Raw genomic sequence first — 22,249 nt, 5'->3', positions numbered from 1 at the left:
TATTCATTCAATAAAGCACTGTACACTACATTACATTACATTACATTACATAGAAACCCATAGAAACAATAAAGTCCCATAGACTTCTATATAGAGAGCGCCCCCTGCTGGACACTCCATAGGAATTACACCCTGGGTCGTGACGTCACTTCTTCAGAGATATTTCTAACACTTCCTGATCTACTAAATTAAGGGAAATAGCAGTATATGTGCATTTCCCATAATTAATGTACATTAGAAATTTGTATAACTTTTCATAAGTAACAACATATCAAAAATTAATTTTGGCCGGACTTCTCCTTTAAGTAAAGGGGGGGGGGGTTGAAAGTGAATGCACCCTACGAGCCTGAGAAAGAAAAGAAAAAAAACAACATGTGTCGTGCAAATCCAAAGATAATAGAGTTTATATAAAGAATATTCGGCCAAGTAGCCGAGCCCAGAGTTCATTAACGTCTTTGGCGCGGAGAAGGAACACATGTTTTGGATGAATTACACGCTGCACAGAATAGAAAGGATCCTGGCTTATAAAACTCAGGAAATGATGGGATTCCATTCTCTCCACAACTCTTCCAGGAGGCACGTGACAAGATGGAGATTGTACAGCGGTCAGTATGACACGTCGTCATATAACTTGTGGGTTACTTCTCTTAGTGGGGATTACTCTATTTCCACAACTAATGTTATATTTAGTGCTTATTGTGACGGCTCGGTGGGTTTGTCAGACACCTATAATTCAGCAGTCTATACTAGAACTCTAAACTGGAAATGTACTGTCATATGGTGAACACATAACCATACAGTGAATAACTACAACTACCACACAGTGCACCAGTGGAGGATTATAATGCTCACGGTTTGGACAGCCCTGGCCCAAACTGACCACATCTGATTTTATTGTGAAGCTGCACATCACTCGAGGGCCCACCAGATAATCCTCCAGTGGGCCCCCAGAGTGATTTGCAGCAGCAAGGCCGACCCTGAGCGCACACAATATTCAATTGTCTGTAACACACGCTGTTTGTGCCAGAAGACAGAAGAGGAGAGCCGTGCCAGTGGGCGTCATGCATGTGGGACGTTAGCTTGTTGTTTTTTCTTTTCATTTTTTATCATCATCGTGGGGGCTATCTAGTAAAGAGGGACTAGACAGGAGTGGGCCATCTATCAAAGGAGGAACTACACAGAAAGGAGCCATCTACCAAAGGAGGAACTACACAGGAGTGGGCCATCTACTAAAGGGGGACTACACTGAGGACCATCTACTAAAGGGGGGGGCTACACTGGGGGGACCATTTACTCAAAGGGGGACTACACTGGGGGTCTTATGTATCACATGTTGTTTTTCACCCACTCACAGATGCAGGTAGTTTCCCTCCTTCACCCTTTCTTCTGCTCTGTTGGTACTAGTTTGTTTGTGTGGCTGGCTGTATTCCCCAATGGTCTGTAACCTTCCGGGTTGCAGTGGGTCCCTTGGGCTCTTGTCACGGTAGTTCTGAGAGGCAACTGACCCACCCAGACTATCGGTATCGCCACCCACAGAAAGCGGAAAAAAAAACCAAAGTGTGCGGTTGGTGTGTATGGGAGACTTTAGTGCTTAAACTCGTTGTGCTTTAGGAGGTGCTTGGAGAAGTGGAGCAAAAGAGAGGTAGTTGTAGTGGTGTTTAGAGAGTAGAGGAGAAGAGTTTGTTGAAGGAGCCCCAAACCAGTGTAGCAATGTACTCTACCGGAACTTGAAAAAATACTTTATAGTGAGAAGTTTACTTGTAGTTGTGTTTAGACTGTGTCTGACCACCTTCTGCCCTACAGTGTCAAGTGACTCGTCCTGTCAGGGTACTGCAAGCCCCAGCCATGTTTATCTGGGCTTAGCAAAGTGTCCGGGGGTGTCCCAGTTACCTGCATTGCAAGATAGGATACGAAGACCTTCTTTACGGCAGCTTTGTCCTATCCAGGCTAGTTCCTCTTGTGCTCATGAGACTGCCCTGCGCTTTTTAGATGTGTTCTCGGCATGGGTTAGGGTGTTCCTGGACTCTTCTTCCTCTAAGTGCCTAGCACAGAATACTGAACATAGTAGTAGTGGTTAAAGAGCTGGTTGTCTCTAGCTGCATCTGTACACACTCGTGTCTAGACTGGAATGCAATTTGTCCCTGTCAGGGGTCCTGGCAGCAGCCAGGCCCTTGCTTAACTACAGCAGGAACAATAGGTTGTTGCGTCTTCCCTCTCTGAGAATCTGGTAGGAACTGAGGCTGCACTTTCTCCACCATGTAACTCCTCCTACAGGGGCCTAAGTGAACTTCCATGTGAGTGGTGGGAATGAGTGTGTACATAAGAAAGAAGAAAAGAGATAGGCTAGAAGTAGAGAGCACCTTTTATTGGTCACTAGTAACACATGGTACAATAGAAAACCTTAACCCACTACTGACTACAGCTGTGCAATACATAGAAATAGAAAACACCAACATTTAGTGGTGAAACTGTTAAAGGGGTAGTGCGGCGTTTAACTTTTAATCACTAAATAACACACATTACAAAACTTATATAACTTTGTAATGTGTTATTTCAGTGAATGACCCCACTTCCCTGTGTTTCCCCCACCCAGAAAGTGTTGGTTCATTATACTTATTCCCTTCAAAGTTCCCTTCATTACCACTTATCCTGGAAAGAGGAAGCTTTTTCAGAGGTGCACAGGAGAGATACAAAACCACCTGTGGTGGGATACCACATGGACCTCACACGTCCCAACCGGAATCCCCGCTCAGACCAGGAAGCATCCGTGACCGGAGCGGCAAGATGCAGCCACCAGCGCTGGAACGGGAGAGGTAAGACATGTTTTTTTTATGCTCCCTAGCACAAAAAAAAAAAAAGGGTCTGGCCGGACTTCTCCTTTAATACCTATCCATAGGATCAGTAATATGATTAAATCTTGGGATAAATACTTTAAGCTTAAAGGGATTTTCCAGGAAAATAATTATTTATAGCCTATCCACAGGAATAAATACTCAATTCTCCTACTAATCAGCTATTTAGAGACCACAAGACAGTGAGAAGGGAGCAAGAAGCAGTTGGCTCCATACTGGGTGTAGCGACTGTGCTGGCGTACTTACACCTCATCTCCTATTCACCGCACTGATTCTGCCTTCTTCCTCAGTGTATTGTGGATGCTAACAACTGATTGACAGGTCATACCGCATCAATAGGAAATGTGCTGGTACATGACCCAGCACATTTCCTAAACATATTTATGAAGCCCGCATCCCTGCCAGGTGTTTTGGGAAAGTGTACAATAATAAAGTCCTGCACTGTATGTAAATTACCCCGACTAGTCATCTAGGCGTTTGTTCACTTTTAACTAATCACAGTCCCCTGGGCCTTCCAGCGCTGTATTTATGCCCCTCTAGATGTGATTGAAAGCGGTGTCAACTCATTACATTACACAGAGGCGGGCCTTTGCGTCAGCGAGGGGCGGGCAGTGCTCAGACATCTTCCTCACACCGGACATGTGCTGTCCTGCGTACGTCCGGCGTGAGGAAGACGTCAGAGCATACAGCATAGGACTTAATTAATGTACGTTTTCTCAAAACAACAGGCAGGGATGCGGGCTTCAGAAATATGTTTAGGAAGTGTGCTGGGTCATGTGGTAACACATTTCCGTAGTGTTATAGCAATTCTTGGAGCCTACATTACAGAATTCAACATTCAACAGTCTTAAGTCTTCCAGTACTTATCAGCTGCTGTATGTCCTGTAGGTAGTGGTGTATTCTTTCTAGTCTGACACAGTGCTCTCTGCTGCCACCTCTGTCCATGTCAGGAACTGTCCAGAGCAGGATAAGTTTTCTAAGGGGATTTGCTTCTGCTCTGGACAGTTCCTATCTCGGACAGAGGTGGCAGCAGAGAGCACTGTGTCAGATTGGAAAGAATACACCACTTCCTGCAGGACATACAGCAGCTGATATATATTGGAAGACTTGATATTTTTTAAACAGAAGGTTCCAATTTTTTAAAAGTCATCAAATAAAATAAAAGTTATACAAGTTACATATCGTTGTATTGTACTGACTTGAGGAACATAGATAAGTCAATTTTACCCTAGGGCAAACACAAAAAGAACCCAAACAAAAAAAGAAAAATAGTGTTTTATTTTCAATTTCAATGTGCAAATATTTTTTTCGGTTTCGCAGCATATTTTATAAAAAAAAATAAGTCTGCCATTGCAAAGTACTATTAGTGGCACCAAAAATAAGGGTTTGTGTGGGTCTGTAGGTGAAAAAAAAAAAGGAAGCGCTATGGCCTTTTAAATGCAAGGAGGAAAAAATGAAAGCGCAAAAACAACAATTCACCCGGTCCTGAAGAGGTTAAAGGGCCTGTAGGATACTGTAGAGGGGGCAAACCCATTAGCCTCCCCTGGCCCTGACGCCCGAGGGGGCAAAAGACAGCAGTACCACAACTGGCCTGTGATAGTTGGGGCTCTAGATTTTGCAATAGTCATGCCCCCACCACCTATAGGTGCCCAGATAACTGATACAGCCTACCTTACTATCTAAGCTACAGAATGACACTATATTATGGAGCTGCTGGTCATGACATTCCCTGACATATTGGTAAGGGTTCAGCGGAGGTGATCCTACTCTATAAATAATGAGTCACCAGCTTTTTCTGGGCAGCTGGGGGTTGTCAAGCCCCCCATAAAAACAAGGCCTGGCACCCGTGGAAGAATTTGGGTGGCAGTACAAGCCTGGCTTTGTATGCTAAGCACACTGTAGGTAACCAGCGGGTCTAGGCAACACAAGAAACTTTTCCATCTCGCCTGATTTTTTATTTTTTTTTTCAAGCAAAAATGGAATAAAATAGTTAAAGTGGCGGCATGTTGATGCATATTACTCAGAGAACCTGACTGTAGTTTTCCATGAATTCCTGAGCTCGGTGTCAGAGCCAGACCAGTCTGCAGCGTTACCAACACTAGGGGCCTTTCACACAGGATTTTCTCACAAGTTGTAATGAAGAGAGACATCCTTCGTGAATGTCCAAAGGCTTTCATTGTGAGACGCTGCCCGCACAAGACATGTCAGTGTAAGACGTGGAAATAACTTATTCCTTGCCGGAGACATAAAAAACACACCGCCTCATGGCCTAGTGATAATGAGAGGCCTCCATTCATTAAGTGGCTTAAAGGGGAACCACTCAAGGCCTCCGATCTCATGTCACATGTGGTTTGCCTTTAAGAGGGAATTAGTACTAACACAGCAATTAGGAATAATTGAGTCTTAACGCGGGCGTTGCTGCTCTTGTGAATATAGCTCCTGTCGTACACACATATCGGCCACTAAAAAACAATAAATAAAAGCATAAATTGATGATGAACACTAGCGTCCATTTATTATTAGAGCAATTCAATGTGTATATGGTTATGCATTTTAATTACAATATTTCTATTATATAGTTACATAGTTACATAGTTAATACGGTTGAAAAAAGACACATGTCCATCAAGTTCAACCAAGGAGGGGATGGATACAGGGAAGGGGGAGGGGTGATATGTTCTATACATATGCATCTATATTATTTTGGTCTAAGAACTTGTCTAGCCCTGTTTTGAAGCCCTCTACTGTTTTTGCTGTGACCAGATCCTGTGGTAGACTGTTCCACAGATTCACAGTTCTCATGGTAAAGAAGGCTTGTCGCCTCCGGAGATTGAACCTTTTTTTCTCCAGGCGGAGGCAGTGCCCTCTTGTCCTTTGAGGGGGTTTTACCTGGAACATCTTTTCCCCATATCTCTTGTAGGGGCCATTTATATATTTAAATAAGTTAATCATATCTCCCCTTAAACGTCTCTTCTCCAGACTAAACAAATGTAATTCTTTTAATCTCTCCTCATAACTAAGATGCTCCATTCCCCTTATTAGTTTAGTTGCCCGTCTTTGTACCCTCTCCAGCTCTAGAACATCCTTTTTATGAATCGGGTTCCAAAACTGGACGGCATACTCCAGATGGGGCCGCACCAAAGCTTTATAAAGCGGTAATATTATATCCCTGTCCCGAGAGTCCATGCCTGCTTTAATGCATGACAATATCCTACTGGCCTTAGAAGCAGCTGCCTGACATTGTGTGCTGTTCTGTAGTCTATTATCTACAAGTACACCCAGATCCTTCTCCATCAGTGACTCTCCCAGAGTAACTCCCCCCAGGACATATGATGCATGCGGGTTATTAGTACCCAGGTGCATAACTTTACATTTATCCACATTGAACCTCATTTGCCAAGTGGACGCCCAAACACTCAGAGTGTCTAAGTCATCCTGTAACATCTGCACATCCTCCATAGACTGTACTGTACTACAAAGCTTGGTGTCATCTGCAAAGATAGAAACATTGCTGTTAATTCCATTCTCAATATCATTAATAAACAAGTTAAACAGAAGAGGGCCCAGTACTGACCCTTGGGGTACACCACTTATTACCGGGGACCATTCGGAGTAGGAATCATTGACCACCACTCTCTGGGTACGATTATTAAGCCAGTTTTCAATCCAGTTACACATTAAATTTTCCAAACCAATAGACTTTAACTTACCCATCAGACGTCCATGAGGAACTGTGTCAAACGCTTTTGCAAAATCCAGGTACACTATATCCACAGCCGCGCCGCCATCCAGGCTTCTACTTACCTCTTCATAGAAACATATTAGGTTGGTTTGACAGCTTCTGTCCTTAGTAAAACCATGCTGGTTATCACTTATAATACTATTAGCCACTACATACTCCTGGATGTAGTCCCTTATAAGCCCCTCAAATAGTTTCCCCACAATGGACGTTAAGCTTACGGGTCTATAGTTACCTGGGGAAGTTCGAGAGCCCTTTTTGAAGATCGGCATTACATTTGCCTTACGCCAGTCCCTCGGCACAATACCAGTAAGCAAAGAATCACGGAATATTTCATACAAGGGTAGTGAAATTACAGAACTGAGTTCCCTAAGAACTCTGGGGTGCAATCCATCAGGCCCTGGAGCTTTGGTTACATTGAGTTTGTTTAATTTATCTTGGACCATATCTATAGTAAACCAGTTCAGTACATTACATGTGTTAGCAGCACTGGCCCCACCCACCTCAGTACTGGCCCCACCCACCACAGCTCCATCCTCTTTTGTATATACAGAACTGAAGAACCCATTAAGTAACTCAGCTTTCTCCTGATCCCCAGTTATTAATTCCCCGTCGCCATTATTTAGGGGTCCTACATGCTCTGACCTTGGTTTTTTTGCATTAATATATTTGAAGAATTTTTTGGGGTTTCTTTTGCTATCTATAGCTACCTGCCTTTCATTGTGAATTTTTGCTGCTTTTATTACATTTTTACAGGTTTTGTTGACTTCTTTGTAATGTTTAAATGCTACAGCTGACCCCTCTGATTTATATTTTTTGAATGCCCCTTTTTTCTCATTTATAGCCCTTCTAACCTCGGTTGTAAGCCATGTGGGATTGGATTTTAACCGTTTATATTTGTTACCCATAGGAATATATTTGGCAGTACAGTTATTTAATGTGGATTTGAAGATTTCCCATTTATTAGCTGTATCAGTATGTGATAGCAGCCGCTCCCAGTCTATGCCCTGAAGTTCTGCCCTTAACCCAGGAAAATTGGCCCTTTTAAAATTAAGAGTTTTTGCCCTCCCAACATGTTTTTCTTTTCTACACTTTAAGCTAAAAGTCACTATATTGTGGTCACTATTACCCAGGTGTTCATGGACAGTGACATCCCCAACCAGCTCAGCGTTGTTAGAAATAACCAGATCCAACAAGGCATCACTTCTAGTTGGCTCCTCCACAAACTGGCCCAGAAAATTATCCTGCAGGAGGTTAAGAAATTCCCTCCCCTTTGTGGTTTTAGCTGAACCGTGACCCCAATCTATATCTGGGTAGTTGAGGTCCCCCATTATCACTACTGTTCCCTCCCGGGCAGCCCGCTCTATTTGTCTATTCAACTGGCCATCTACCTCCTCAGTAATGTTGGGGGGTCTATAGATTACACCAAGAATAATTTTTTCACTCTTTACCTCCTTCTGTAGTTCTACCCATAATGCTTCCACATCATCACAGTCATCGCCCACTATTGCATCTTTTACACTCACTTTAATATCATTTCTGACATACAGACATACTCCTCCTCCCCTTCTGCCCACCCGGTCCCTTCTGAACAACGTAAATCCCTGAATATTGACAGCCCAGTCATGTGAGGAGTCCAGCCATGTCTCAGTCACACCAACCACATCAATGGACTCCTCCAGAACCAAGGCCTCCAGCTCCCCCATCTTGCTGGCTAGACTTCTGGCATTAGTTACCATACACTTTATATTACCATTGAGTTTAACCGCTTCATTATAAGAAATGGGAATTATTACTGTGCTGTGGCCACAATCATCCTCACTGTTCATCCGCAACATATGGATCTCCCTATGCACTGTTTTTATCCTCCCCCCACAGGACCCTCCTCCTCCCTCCTCATTGTTCTGTCCCCTCTCTAACCTATCCACCACTATATTACACACTACATTGTCCTCCCTCCACATCCCTAGTTTAAAAACCCCTCCACCCCTTCTAGGATTCTCTCCCCCAGCACAGCGGACCCCCTTCCATTAAGGTGCAAATTATCTGCGGAAAACAGTTTGTACCCCAATGAAAAGTCAGCCCAGTGCTCTAAAAACCCAAACCCTTCTTCTCTACACCACGACTTGAGCCATGCATTTAACTCCCTAAGCTCCCGCTGTCTTTCCTGCGATGCGCATGGCACAGGCAGTATTCCAGAGAATACCACCTTGGAGGTCCTACCCTTCAACTTAGCACCTAGTTCTCTAAAATTATTTTTAATAGACCTCCACCTACCTTGTATCCTGTCATTGGTTCCCACATGGACCACGACAGCTGGGTCATCCCCAGCCCCCCCAAGTAATTTATCCACCCTTTCCACCACATGCCGAACCCTGGCACCAGGGAGACAGCAAACCATTCGGTTGAGGCGGTCTTGGCGACAAATTATTCTATCCGTCTTCCTGATTATAGAATCCCCTACAACCACTAGCTGTCTAGGCCTACCTACATTACCATCCCGCCCACTACTAGTTGGACTGTTCCCCCGGCTGTTAGAGAGAACAGGTTCCACTAGAGCTGCCATTTCTGACACGGATGCCCTTGCATCATCACCTAACTTGGCAATTTTGCTTGGGCATATAGTGGGAGAAGTGGCCTTCCTTTTCTTGGATCCCTTACTGGTCCCTCTAACTACATTAACCCAGCTACTTACTTGGGCATCTTGATCTATATCACCACCCTCCATCTCTAACCCACTAACTTCCTGCTCAGTGAGCCGAAGTTCCCTCTCAAGGTGGCCAAGTTCCCTCAGTGTTGCAATATGCTTCTCCAGATCTCTAACTCGAGCTTCTAGATGGGCAACATGCTCACATCTGTCACAGCGGTACTCACCCTGGAACACCTGCTCCAGTTGTGCGTACATGCGGCAGACTGCGCACTGAATGAATCCTTCCATCTCGCTAGCCATCATCCTCAGTGCAACAAAAACAGCGAAAAAGAAAGAGATTTAGCACTTACCAGAACTTGTAACTCCTTCTTTCAACTCCTTTTTTAAACTCCACTTATTTTCAACCACTTGTCAGCAAGCACAGTGAGCATGTCTTTTCTTTATTAAAGGGGTTATCCAGGCTTAGAAAACATGGACTGTATGGCCATACAGGCTGTATAGCAATATATGGCTGTATAGCAACCAAAACCAGGAGTGGATTGAAAACACAGAAAGGCTCTGTTCACATAATGTTGTAATTGAGTGGATGGCCGTCATTTAATGGCAAATATTTGCTGTTATTTTAAAACAACGGCTGTGGTATTGAAATAATGGCCGTTATTTACTGTTATATAGCGGCCATCCACTCAATTTCAACATTGTGTGAACAGATCCTTTCTGTGTTTTCAATCCACTCCTGGTTTTGGTTGCTATGAGGACCTGACATGAGGACCAAATACAGCCTCAAATATACATAGTGTGAACCCAGCCCCCATAACTGACAGCCAAACGATCGTCCGGCTGTCAGTTATGTCTCCCGTCCTCCCCACACTACTGTATCTGCAAAGAAAGAATACTTAAAAGGGGTTATCCAGCAAAAATGTTTTTCTTTTAAATCAACTGGTTTCAGAATTATATACATTTGTAATTTACTTCTATTTAAAAATATCCAGTCTTCCAGTACTTATCAGCTGCTGTAAGTCCTGCCGGAAGTGGTGTTTTCTTTTCTGTCTGACACAGTGCTCTCTGCTGCCACCTGTGGCCATGTCAGGAACTGTCCAGAGCAGGAGATGTTTTCTATGGCTCTGGGTAGTTCATGTCTTGGACACAGGTGGCAGCAGAGAGCATTGTGTCAGACTGGAAAGAATACACCACTTCCTGCAGGATATACAGCAGCTGATAAGTACTGGAAGATTTGAGATTTTGAAATAGAAGTAAACTACAAATCTATATAACTTTCTGAAAGCAGTTGATTTGAAAGAAAAATATTTTCGCTGGCGTACCACTTTAAACTAAATGCAACCCCCTTAGACTTTACCAACACAAACTCCAGCTGCAGGAATCTCTTATACAACAGCAGGAACTCTCCCCTACTATTCAGTCTGAAAACAAGAGATCACTTATGGTAACTGCAGATCCTCTGTTTTTTACACAATCTACCGCAGTAGGAACTCTCCCCCTACTACTGTCCGCACAGAAACACCACATAGGCTAACAGCAGCTCCCCTAATCTTTACCTACATAACCTACTGCAGCAGGAACTTCCCACCACCACTCTGTCTATGCCATCCTGCAGCATGAACTTCACCATACTATCCTACTGTACATACTATAAAAAGGGAGATTACTTAAAGGGGTACTCCAGGGAATTTGTTTTTCTTTTTCAAATTAACTGGTGTCAAAGTTATACAGATTTGTATTTCTATTTAAAAATCTCAAGTCTTCAAGTACTTATTAACTGCTGTATGTCCTGCAGGAAGTTATCCAGCCTGCCAGTGCTTTCTGCTGTCACCGCTGTCCAGAGCAGGAGAGGTTTTCTATAGGGATTTGTTACTGCTCTGGACAGTTCCTGTCACAGAGACGCATGGCAGTACAGCAACGTATCAGACTGGAAAGAATACATCACTTACTGCAGAACATACAGTGGCAGATAAGTACTGGAAGACTCAAGATTTTTAAACAGAAGTAATTTACAGGATCTGTATAACTTTATGGCACCTGATGAGTTAAAACCTCTCTTTTCTCCTGACTACCCCTTTATGCAAAACGAAAAATTTTATTAAAGTATTGTATTGCCCCCCAAAAGTTATACAAATCACCAATATACACTTATTAATGGAAATGCTTATAAAGTGCTTTTTCCCCGGCACTTACTACTGCATCAAGTCTTCACTTCCTGGATAACATGGTGATGTCACTTCCTGGATAACATGGTGATGTCACTTCCTGGATAACATGGTGATGTCACTTCCTGGATAACATGGTGATGTCACGACCAGACTCCCGGAGCTGTGCGGATTGTGGCTGCTGGAGAGGATGATGGCAGGGGGACACTGAGGGACACAGGGCACTGGAGGGACACTGAGCATCCCTCTGCCATCATCCTCTCCAGCAGCCACAGCCCGCACAGCTCTAGGAGTCGGGGAGTGACATCACCATTTTATCCAGGAAGTGACATCACCATGTTATCCAGGAAGTGACATCACCATGTAATCCAGAAAGTGACATTGTCATGTTATCCAGGATGTGACATCACCATGTTATCCAGGAAGTGACATCACCATGTTATCCAGGATGTGACATCACCATGTAATCCAGGATGTGACATCACCATGTAATCCAGAAAGTGACATCGTCATGTTATCCAGGATGTGACATCACCATGTAATCCAGGAAGTGACATCACCATGTTATCCAGGAAGTGAAGCCTTGATGCAGTAGTAAATGCAGGGAAAAAAGCACTTTATGTGCATTTCCCGTAATAAGCGTATATTGGTAATTTGTATAACTTTTGGGGGGCAATAAAATACTTTAAAAATTAAAAATTTTCGCTCGACTTCTTCTTTAACCAAATGCAGTCCCACCCAAAGCAGAGACGACTGTGAAAGCTAAAACTCCTTCAAGATAGTATATATCAGATTATATACAGCCCAGCAATTTTCTCCATTTAGGTTTAGTGTCCCTTACAGTATTCCTATATTACCCATAGGACTGTATGGACCTATTCTAATCCCTTATTCCCATCCTTGACTCCATCTTTCCTGTCATTTATACCACTGTCATCTTCTGCACATCCTGGATTTGTGATGGTAATTTTACTTAATGAAGACAACAAACCATGTTCTCTGCCCGAAGTTTGTCATTATTACAGGATTATCTGTCTGAAACATAAAAGTAATGATGCTATAAATGCTGAGGAAATGACTAACCAATATCTATAGAAATGAAACGAAAAGCCATAATCATAACATTAAAAGGGACGCTAAGCCCTAAAATCTGTCTTCTTTATGCCAAGTGTCGTCTATTGGATTCAGAGATTTTGTTCTTCAAATTAAAGTAGTTATCCAGAAAATATATTTTTCTTTCAAATTGACTAGTTTCAGAAAGTTATATAATTTACTTCTATTTCAAAATCTCAAGTCCTCCCATACTCATCAGCTGCTGTATGTCCTGCAGGAAGTGATGTATTCTCTCCAGTCTGACACAGTGCTCTCTGCTTCCACCTCTGTCCATGTAAGGGACTGTCCAGAGCAGGAGAGGGTTTTCTATAGGGATTTGCTATTGACATGGACAGAGGTGGCAGCAGAGTGTCAGAATGGAAAGAATACACCACTTCCTGCAGGACATACAGCAGCTGATAAGTATTGGAAGACCAGTGATTTTTAAACAGAACTAAATTACAAATCTATAAACCAAGTCTAAAGCCAGTTGATTTAAAAATAAAAAGATTTTTACTGGAGAACCCTAATAATGTCCAGCCAATACCCCCAAACACTAATGTTGCTTTAATCGGGTTAACTTTTTTTTTTTTAATAAAACTTTTTTTGTTATGCTTTTTAAGTCATCTTTTGGCCGCCTTATGTAGTTCTAGCGCAGCCTTTCCCTGTATAAGATTCCTGATGCTTTACAGCTGCATGAACTTCACATTTTTGGCTCCTGTCATTGCTGATTCTGGCTCTCATTAGGATTTTTTTTTTTTTTTTAAAGGAATACAATTCCTTCCCTCCTGCACATAATTTCTGTTTTTCCACATTACAATCCAAAAAAAATGCTAGAGCCCCCCGGTTTGCTAAAGGAAAGACTACTTCCGATGATAAACAACAATGGCATATTGGAGTATGGCGGAGGTGTCCTCACTGGGACCATTACCAATGACGATAAGAAGGGGACGGAAGGACTCTGCAAATGTTCGGGTTCGAGTCCCGAACCCGGTTCGCTCATCTCTAATGTAGAACTCACTGCTCCAAGTAGACAGTCCTACAGATTAGGTATCAATGATATATCAGCAGGGCCGGACTGAGAATAAAATTGAGCCCTGGCATTGGAGAGCATAGAGGTCCTACCCTGATGTTACTAGGCTGCTGCTGATTGTTATCTGGCTACTTATAGAAAAGAGGGGGATCCCCCCAATGGTGACATAGCTCTCACACACAAGCCAACCCCACAATGTTACACCCCAAAGCCAGTCCAGTCCAGTGATGCAATGTTCTTACTTGAACTGGCTGGTGAGGCTGGCGACCAATTGCCACCATTACTGGAGATGTAAACAAGTCTTGAGGCGGCTTGTGGTTTCTGAGGTGCAATTTTCTGCCCACGTTTCTTTTCTTAGACGCCTGATGGCCGGCACAGCTCCCCTGTACATCATCCCAGAACATCTACTGGTGTTACTGGTACACACCGCACACAGGACGGAGGAGGGGGAGACTGGTCATGTTAGGGAGCCACGTAACTAGCTGATGTTCATAAAGCTGATCTGTACAGGACACAGGTGACATCACTAATGGCGGCCATGGACATCTGTAAAAAAAAAACAAAAAAAAAAACTGGGCTTGGAAGGGCGCCAGGAGGGTCCCCGTTAGGGAGCTGGGGTGAGCCTGGGCTGGATAGGGCAGCGGGAGGGTCTACGTTAGGGGACTAGAAAGAGCACCATGGGGGGGATCCGCATTATAGCAAAACACAGGTAAATTAAAGGTTGGGATGGGTAATCGGGTTATGGGGGAAGGGGTTCCCTCATGGTGTGTTCACCTTGACGTGGTGAGGGAGCTTGTGTGCCTTACTGACCCATTAAAATAAGCTGGTCGCAATAATAGAGAGCGTCCTAATAATATCCTGCAGGGTGAAATTGTCCAATAAAATAAAATAAGAATTCTTCTTTACCTTTGTCATATAAGGAGTTCTAAGCAAAATTATTAAGCTTATATTGTGGACAGTTCGTATCTTACCATATAAAAGGATTTCTTCGTGGTCTTTCCCCTCAAAAATGTATGTTCTTGTTGGTGGACAGTGCTGTATGGGTGGGGCTTCACAGTCATCATGCCCCATATCACCACCCACATCAGTGCTGTAAGCCCCCTTTTAAAGTCATAGTCATCATCAGAATGTGCCAACCTAGAGGCATAGGCCCCGCCCCCTTTGTGACGGCCAGCATAGACCTCTAGGTCCGTCCATCCTGATAAATGCCAGAGGGGGCAGGGCTTAGACAATGATGACATTACAGAGGGCCGGGGCCTACGGCGCCAATGTAGGTGGGCATATGGGGCACGTGGACCACGATGCCCTGCTCATACAGCACTGTCCACCAACAATAACATGCATCATTTTTGAGGGGACAGACGACCAAGAAATACTTTATATGGTAAGATATAAAATGTCCAGAGTATAAGTTTAAGGGTAAATTCACACGGGCGGATCCGCAGTGGACTTAACGCTGCGAATTCGCTGCTAAATCGGCAGCGGATCGATCCCAGATCTGCTGCGGATTCCTTAACTGTCATTTTCAATGAGATTACATATTAATGAGATGCCGGGGGCCACAGAACAAGCCGGAGCGCGGGCCCAGTAGAGCATGTGTAGTAGACTGTAGTGAGATATACAGGGCGGGGGGGTTAAGGGGCTGCCTTTTACACACTCGCAGTGGGATGACAATTCCGTTGGGAATAAGTAATCTCATTGAAAGTGACAGGGCAGGGATCACTGCGAACGTGCAGCATGAAATCTGCTACGGATCTGTTACGTGTTAACCCACCCTAAGAAGGGTGCTGAGTAGAGATGAGCAAACCGGGTTCTAGTCCATCCGAACGTTCGGTATTTGATTAGCGGTGGCTGCTGAACTTGGATAAAGCTCTAAGGTTGTCTGGAAAACATGGATACAGCCAATGACTATATCCATGTTTTCCACATAGCCTTAGGGCTTTATCCAACCTTCAGCAGCCCCCGCTAATCAAATACCGAACGATCGGGTTCGGATCGACTCGAGCATGCTCCAGGTTCGCTCATCTCTAGTGCTGAGAACTCCTTATACGGAAAGGGGATGACAATATCACTTTAAGGTCCTACCCAATGCCCCCGCTCCTGTATATTTTTGGGGGGCATAAGTGGAGACTCTTAATTGAGTACTTCATTGGAATTTTTTTATTGATCTCCTTGAGTTCAGTGATTACTGTGTTTTGCCAGCTCCTGTATCCACTAACCCAGTGTAACCCCTCAGTTATAATGCAGTCTCACTCCATAGTTTGCCTTCACTATTCTTTGAAGATATAGAAGACTGTTCTCCATAAATGTCTTCTTGGATTAAAAATCCCACACTATACCACTGATAGGAAGTACTAAGCCTAGATGAAATTTTTGCTTTGCACGATAATTTCAGGATGAAAATCCCTATCTGGACAGGATCCTATCCTCTACATAGGTTTCAGAAGAAACACTTTATAGTACCTATAAAACGGGGGACTCATCTGCTCAGCAGACAAGGACAGTGCACCAAGATTGTTACAGGCGGACAATAAACCTGTCGCTAGGACATCTATTGGCTACTAAATCTTAAAAAAAAAAAAATGCACCACCATGTTTTTCTAATTCTGTCTATTTCCTTTTAGTCCAGACACCCACACCACAGATTAACATTAGGAATCTTGAAACTAGTCTGTTCTCTAGCAGGGAGCCTCAATATACATACTGGTTTCCCATGCATTACAAGACATAAGAAACAAAGTTATTAGCTATTAGTAGAGGGGTTAACCAATTTTAGCCTAAAGTGTCATGGTCATTTAAAGAAAAAGTTTTGATGGGTCGGGGTCTGGTGCTGAGAACCCCACCACCGCTCACTAAAATAAGCCAGAGGGGGTGCGCTCAGCTAAGCACTTCTTTCCAAATTATAATAGACAGACTCCATAGACTTTCTATAGCAAGTATGCGAAACCTTGGGCTCTCCAGCGGTTGCAAAACTACAATTCCTATCATGCCTGGGTAGTCGAAGCTAAAGGTTCGGCAGCCCAAGCATGATGGGAATTGTAGTTTTGCAACCACTGGAGAGCCTAAGGTTCCCCCTTCCCTGTTCTATAGAATCCACCATAGTCAGGAAAGAAGTACTCATCCAAGCAGTTCTCCTTGCTCATTCTAGCAATCAGCGGTGGTCTCAACACCCAGACCCCAACCATTCAAAACTTTTGACATGTCAATTTTTTCTTTTTTTAAGGCAGTAACACTTTAACATGCTTTCTATGTTGGACGCCGTTCAACCTATGGCAGTTGCACTTTTTTGTTCAATGCAAGTCTATAAAGTGCCAAGCTGGGATTTGCTGCACTTTTATTAATATCCTATTCACTGTCCTGGATCCGTTCATAGATGAACGGGTCTATGAACATATCGGAGTGCCTTACTGGTATTCCAATGGCACTCCACTAGACCCAAATGGGCCCCGGAACTTCCTCTTCCCCATAAGAAAATAAAATTACGAGGTCGTCTTACAGGTCTACAATTAGGACCTAGAAGCTTCAGGCTAAGGGCCCTATTCCACGGGACGATTATCGTTCACAATCTTTAATGATAAACAATCCAAACAACCTCTATTGCGAAAGACCTGAAATCGTTCACCCATTTACATGGAACGATAATCGTTACTTAGGATCGTTCTTGCGGTGGTCTTGTCATCGCTATTGCGTTAGTCACTACTGCAAATGACCAAACAACGTCTTATTCAATGCGAACGATTTGCGAACGAGTAACGATAGAAATAGGTCCAGATCTTATTAAACGATCAACGATTTCTCATTCGGTCATTAGTCGTTAACTGCTGTTCAACCGAACGATGATTATTTAGATTCGAACGATTTAACGCTAATCTGAACGATAATTGTCCCATGGAATAGGGCCCTAACCCTCTTGACTGAAATGTGACAAGAACAATCTCCGTGATAAAAGAGGCAGACGATATCACGATCTTGGCTAGTTGCCATTTACGACGCTTACAGCTGGGCCTGTGGTGAGGCCAGAACTTATAGCAGGAGGTGCGGCTTTTATCCAAACACTAGAATAGGGCTATAAAGCCTAAAAAGATATACATATGATTTCATTTAATTGGAAAAAGCTGAATCAAGCCCAGAGAAGAATCATATAGAGGATATAAAACTTGGCAGACAACCAGCAGGGACATCTGGAAGACAGGCCTCACAATGAAAAGCTTTTTATCTACCATCATGGCTTCAGGGATAACCGTGTATCTTTCTACACTATGTTAGGTGAAAAAAAAAAAAAGAAGAAGGAAGGCTAAGAGAATTTATTGAACATCGTGGACACAGAATCTACCACGTTTTACTCCCCTGCCCCCAACCAGAACAGTATGATTGAGGTCATTGCCGAGAGAACTTTAGTTGTTGACTCAAATTAAATATGTGCATTCACAGCTGTGGCAAGAACCCATAACTAAGTTACATGAAAAAGTAGGTGGTAATAAGGATCCTGAAAACGTAGAAGCTTTTCTTATTGCTCCCATCTTCAGGATTAGATGTACGTGTTGGCTCCAATACAGGGTAGTTGACTGGTTTATTCCGCTATATATATATATATATATATATATATATATCAGTGGCCACTTTAGTGGTCAGTGGCTGGAGGACTGCAGAAGCCAGATCAAAAGCAGCTTGGTAAGTATAGACGGCTTGTAATCTGGAAACTGACAGTACGGATATCTGTATATCTGTGCTGTCAGTTTCCCTTACTGGTCATCAGCCTCAGATCCCTATTTTACACAGGAGGATGTGTGGCCAATTCCAATAAATTTTAAAGGCTGCTATAAACAGGCGATCAGCCGAAGATCGGGAATTTTGCTCATCCTCAGCTGATCACTGTCACTCTTACATGGGCCGATTATTGGCCAAAGGTTTTTGCAACGCTCCTGGCCAATGATCTCTGTGTGTAAAAGGCCCTTAAGTCCCAGCCAGGGAGCTCTGGCATTGGCTTGTCTCTCCTACAATACAATTTAGTGGAAAAAAAAAAAATTTGAACAGCCTGACCCATGTCTTCACCAAATCTGTTACTGAAGGGTTGAGAATCCATCGCCATGCACAAATAGGTGCCCATACATTTTCAATAATTGTCAGCCAAACGATGCTCCGACATTTCTCTCTCCCAGCTTCCACATACACATGAACACTGCACAGCTGAACGTGGTCCATTTGGGGAGGTGTTATGTGCAGCCAGTAAAAGTTGTACGGGCTGCTTTAGACAGTCGTCCCATCCTGCCGAAGAAGTAATGGTTAGGCAATTTGTAGTCTAAGGTGTATAGGCACCTTAAAGCAAATGTACCATCAAGTACATTCACTTTAAGCTTTGCCCACAGATAGAACAATGCCTGCGTGGGGAAGACGGTGCTACAGTCCCTTTTTTTTTGCACCGCGGTTCTCGTGTATGGCTCCGTTCTATTCACGGTCACTGGCCTGGGGTGAAGCACCTCCTAGTGGGAGGAGACCCCCGCTGATCCGGCAGCAGCTTTGCTGACAGGTACACTTTAAGGAAGAGCATCTGCTCTAAAGAGGCCCAGTTCCTATGCTGTGGTTGACACTTCCACACTATGGGGCCATGTGACTTGGCTAGTAAAACTGCAATCATTGCGTACTGCCTTAGTAGGCTTTACGCTGGACGTCATAGTTTACCTACACTGTAAAAGCACTTTCATTATAATGCACCCACATCTAGTATTGTGATGGACTCTATTTTGACCTCCAGAACCATAGCAATTCATTGTGGCATAGATTCTATTAGGTGTTGAAATTGTTTTGCAGGAATACTGGCAGCAAATTCTTGGCCCCGGCCAGTCACCAATTACCAGGCCTTTTTCCTAGTCGCTTAGATCACTGGATTTTTCCATCTAATGTGGATTCACACTGAAACATTGACAGAAAACAAAATTGATTTTACGTTGCTCACCGGGGTCACGTACCTAATTTCCATAGAGAAGCTCCAATCATAAAAGAAAAGGAAACGAGAGCTAACAAATTGACCGTTCCGGATTACTTCGACACTTCAGTGATGACTAAAGGATAAAAAAAAAAAATAGCTTGACATCTGTGAGCAGCTGTCCTTAGTACATGTGAATAAGCTCTTCCTTCCCAGGACTAGGACTCAAACATTACCACATGGTCATAGAAGAACTGGATGTTCTCAGCAGAAGTAATCATTGATAGAATAAAGCAGTAACCAACACAATACAGGACATAGAAACAATACTCATTGCGGAAAGCTCTAGAAAATTCTTTCCTAAAGTAGTCAAAAGTTTTGACCCATGCTTATTGTAGGAAACAGAACACTGTCAACTATATAACTATATATACAGTGATCCCTCAACTTACAATGGTCCTTTCTGGACCATTGTAACTTGAGACTGGACTCAACATACAATGCTACAGATATTTAGGATGTGCAGCACATGTAAATAACTAGATGGTCAACCAATGAAACTGGCCATTTTACTGGTTAAACCCCACTATTATTGAAATGCCTGCACCAGTTGGCTGTCTAGTAGGGATTCTCTGGGTATAGTGTGGTCTCGACATACAATGGTCGTTCAGGAACTAATTAATAACGTATGTTGAGGGATCACTGTTTACAGTATATATCCTATTGCTGTGTATTCAACTTCTATACCAACCTGTGTGTCTCTACAGTTACAGATGGAGTTGACCAACACAGGGTTTGTTTGTAACCTGCAATCCTTGGATCATCTTAGGTCCCTATAACACGACAAGTTGAAAAATTATCAGACATACATGTCCTCTTGTAAAAGGGGGTTGCCGGAAACAGCTATACGACCGATCAGGCCTCTGTAAGTGTAGATCACCAAAATCAGCATTGGTTTTCAGAAGGCCTTGGGACATCTAATAGGGCTCTTAGGAACCATAATATAGATAAAACATTTGTTGGAGACTGGAGACCTTTATACCTCAACCTACGGCTCAAGTTATTGCGACTCCACGACTCCCATTATACCCTGGCAGATGTTGAGATCTACTGGACCAATTATAAAAAAAATAGATAAATAAAAAATATATATATATTATATATACACACACATACATATATAAAGGAGGAAATATCTAACTAGTAAATCTACAGAGGGAACTGACTGTTGTGTAACCCAACCGTTTCTTTGTTCGCTCTTCTAGATAATTCACAAGCCACAAGTAACACAAAGTAATATTGCATCGAGCTGCAGCAAATGATATACATCCTACTGCCTTATCTATTCATACAAATTAAAGGGCAAAAATATCAATGCAAAAATATATTGAAGTACTGGGCACTTAAGCAAGTAGCAATAATTTCTATCCTTGATATATGTCTCCTCAAAAAGTATAAAAAAAGCAGCTATATGGAATAAGGTTTAGTATCGGGGATTGCATCTCAGGGTATACCAATCCGCTATGACACCGATGTGTATAACAAAGTTATAGTGAGACATTAAAACCAAGAGGTGCAATATATCAAGACTTTAAAGTCAGTTTTCAAGGTAAATATTTTAAAATGGGGGGGAGGGGGTGTTTAAGGATCTGAGCGACTTTGGGCTGGGTCAGCGAGCCGCTGAAAAGGGAAGTGTAGTGGTTGCATAATGGTTAGTACCTATAAAAGGGGTCCAAGGAAGGGCAACTAAGAAACAGTAACCTGGTCATGGGTGCCCAAGAATCAGTGAAAATAGATGGCTATCTTGTCTGGTCTGATCCTACAGAAGAGCTACTGTAGCACACATGGATGAATGTTATTAATGGCAATTATATAAAAGTTACATAGCCACCAGTTACTCAGAGTGCCCATGCCGACCCTTATCCACAGCTAGAAGGGCTGACAACAGCTTTTAGGTGTCAGAACTGGACCACTAAAAGTGGGGGGAGAAGACCTGGTCTAAAGTAACAAATTACTTTAAAGGGAACCAATCATGCTTAAAACAGCCATAAAGCTAAGGAAACGTGCTGATACATCACCCAGCACACTTCCCAAACATACCCTTGTAGTCTGATGCCCATGTACATATAAACCACAAACTTAGGGTTCAGGGAAGAAAAAGAGTGCTGCACCTCACACCTATGGCTGATACTAGTACCTCTCGGCTGCATAAAAAACATCAGAATTCTGTATGTGAATTGATCAAGCCACACTGCCCCATGTACCTCGTGCAGGTATCTGATACACATGGGTCCCTACACTAAGTCCACACTGTGCCAGTCAGCGACCACTACCCCCGCAGGCGTGCACAGCCAGGGAAGGGAGGCCATGGAACAGCCCTGCAACCCCCATGCCACAGGACCAGACCAAAAAATGCCACAACACAAAAATGCTTTGCGGGGTTGGCGGTCGCTGACCGACACGGTGTGGAGTTAGCGTAGAGACCCGTGTGAACCAGAGGACCTGCGCGGTGGTACACGGGGCAATATGGCTTGATCAATTCATATACAGGCACTCTGGTGTTGATTTTTAATATAGGCCTAGCGGCATTAGTATCAGCCATAGGTGGGATGTGCAGCCGTTCCATTCTCTCCAGTTCGTAAACCACAAACTTAGTTTAATAATCTCCCGCCCTGTATTTAAATTACCAGCTAAGTAGTCATCTGGGTGTGTGGCTGGGTCAGCTATTCACGGTTCCGACGCTGTAATAACACCCCACTGGGCGTACTGGAGAGAGCTGTATGCTGACATCACCC

Source organism: Dendropsophus ebraccatus, chromosome 9 (genome assembly GCF_027789765.1).
Source record: "Dendropsophus ebraccatus isolate aDenEbr1 chromosome 9, aDenEbr1.pat, whole genome shotgun sequence".
NCBI lineage: Eukaryota > Metazoa > Chordata > Amphibia > Anura > Hylidae > Dendropsophus > Dendropsophus ebraccatus.
This window is presented reverse-complemented; position numbering follows the sequence as displayed.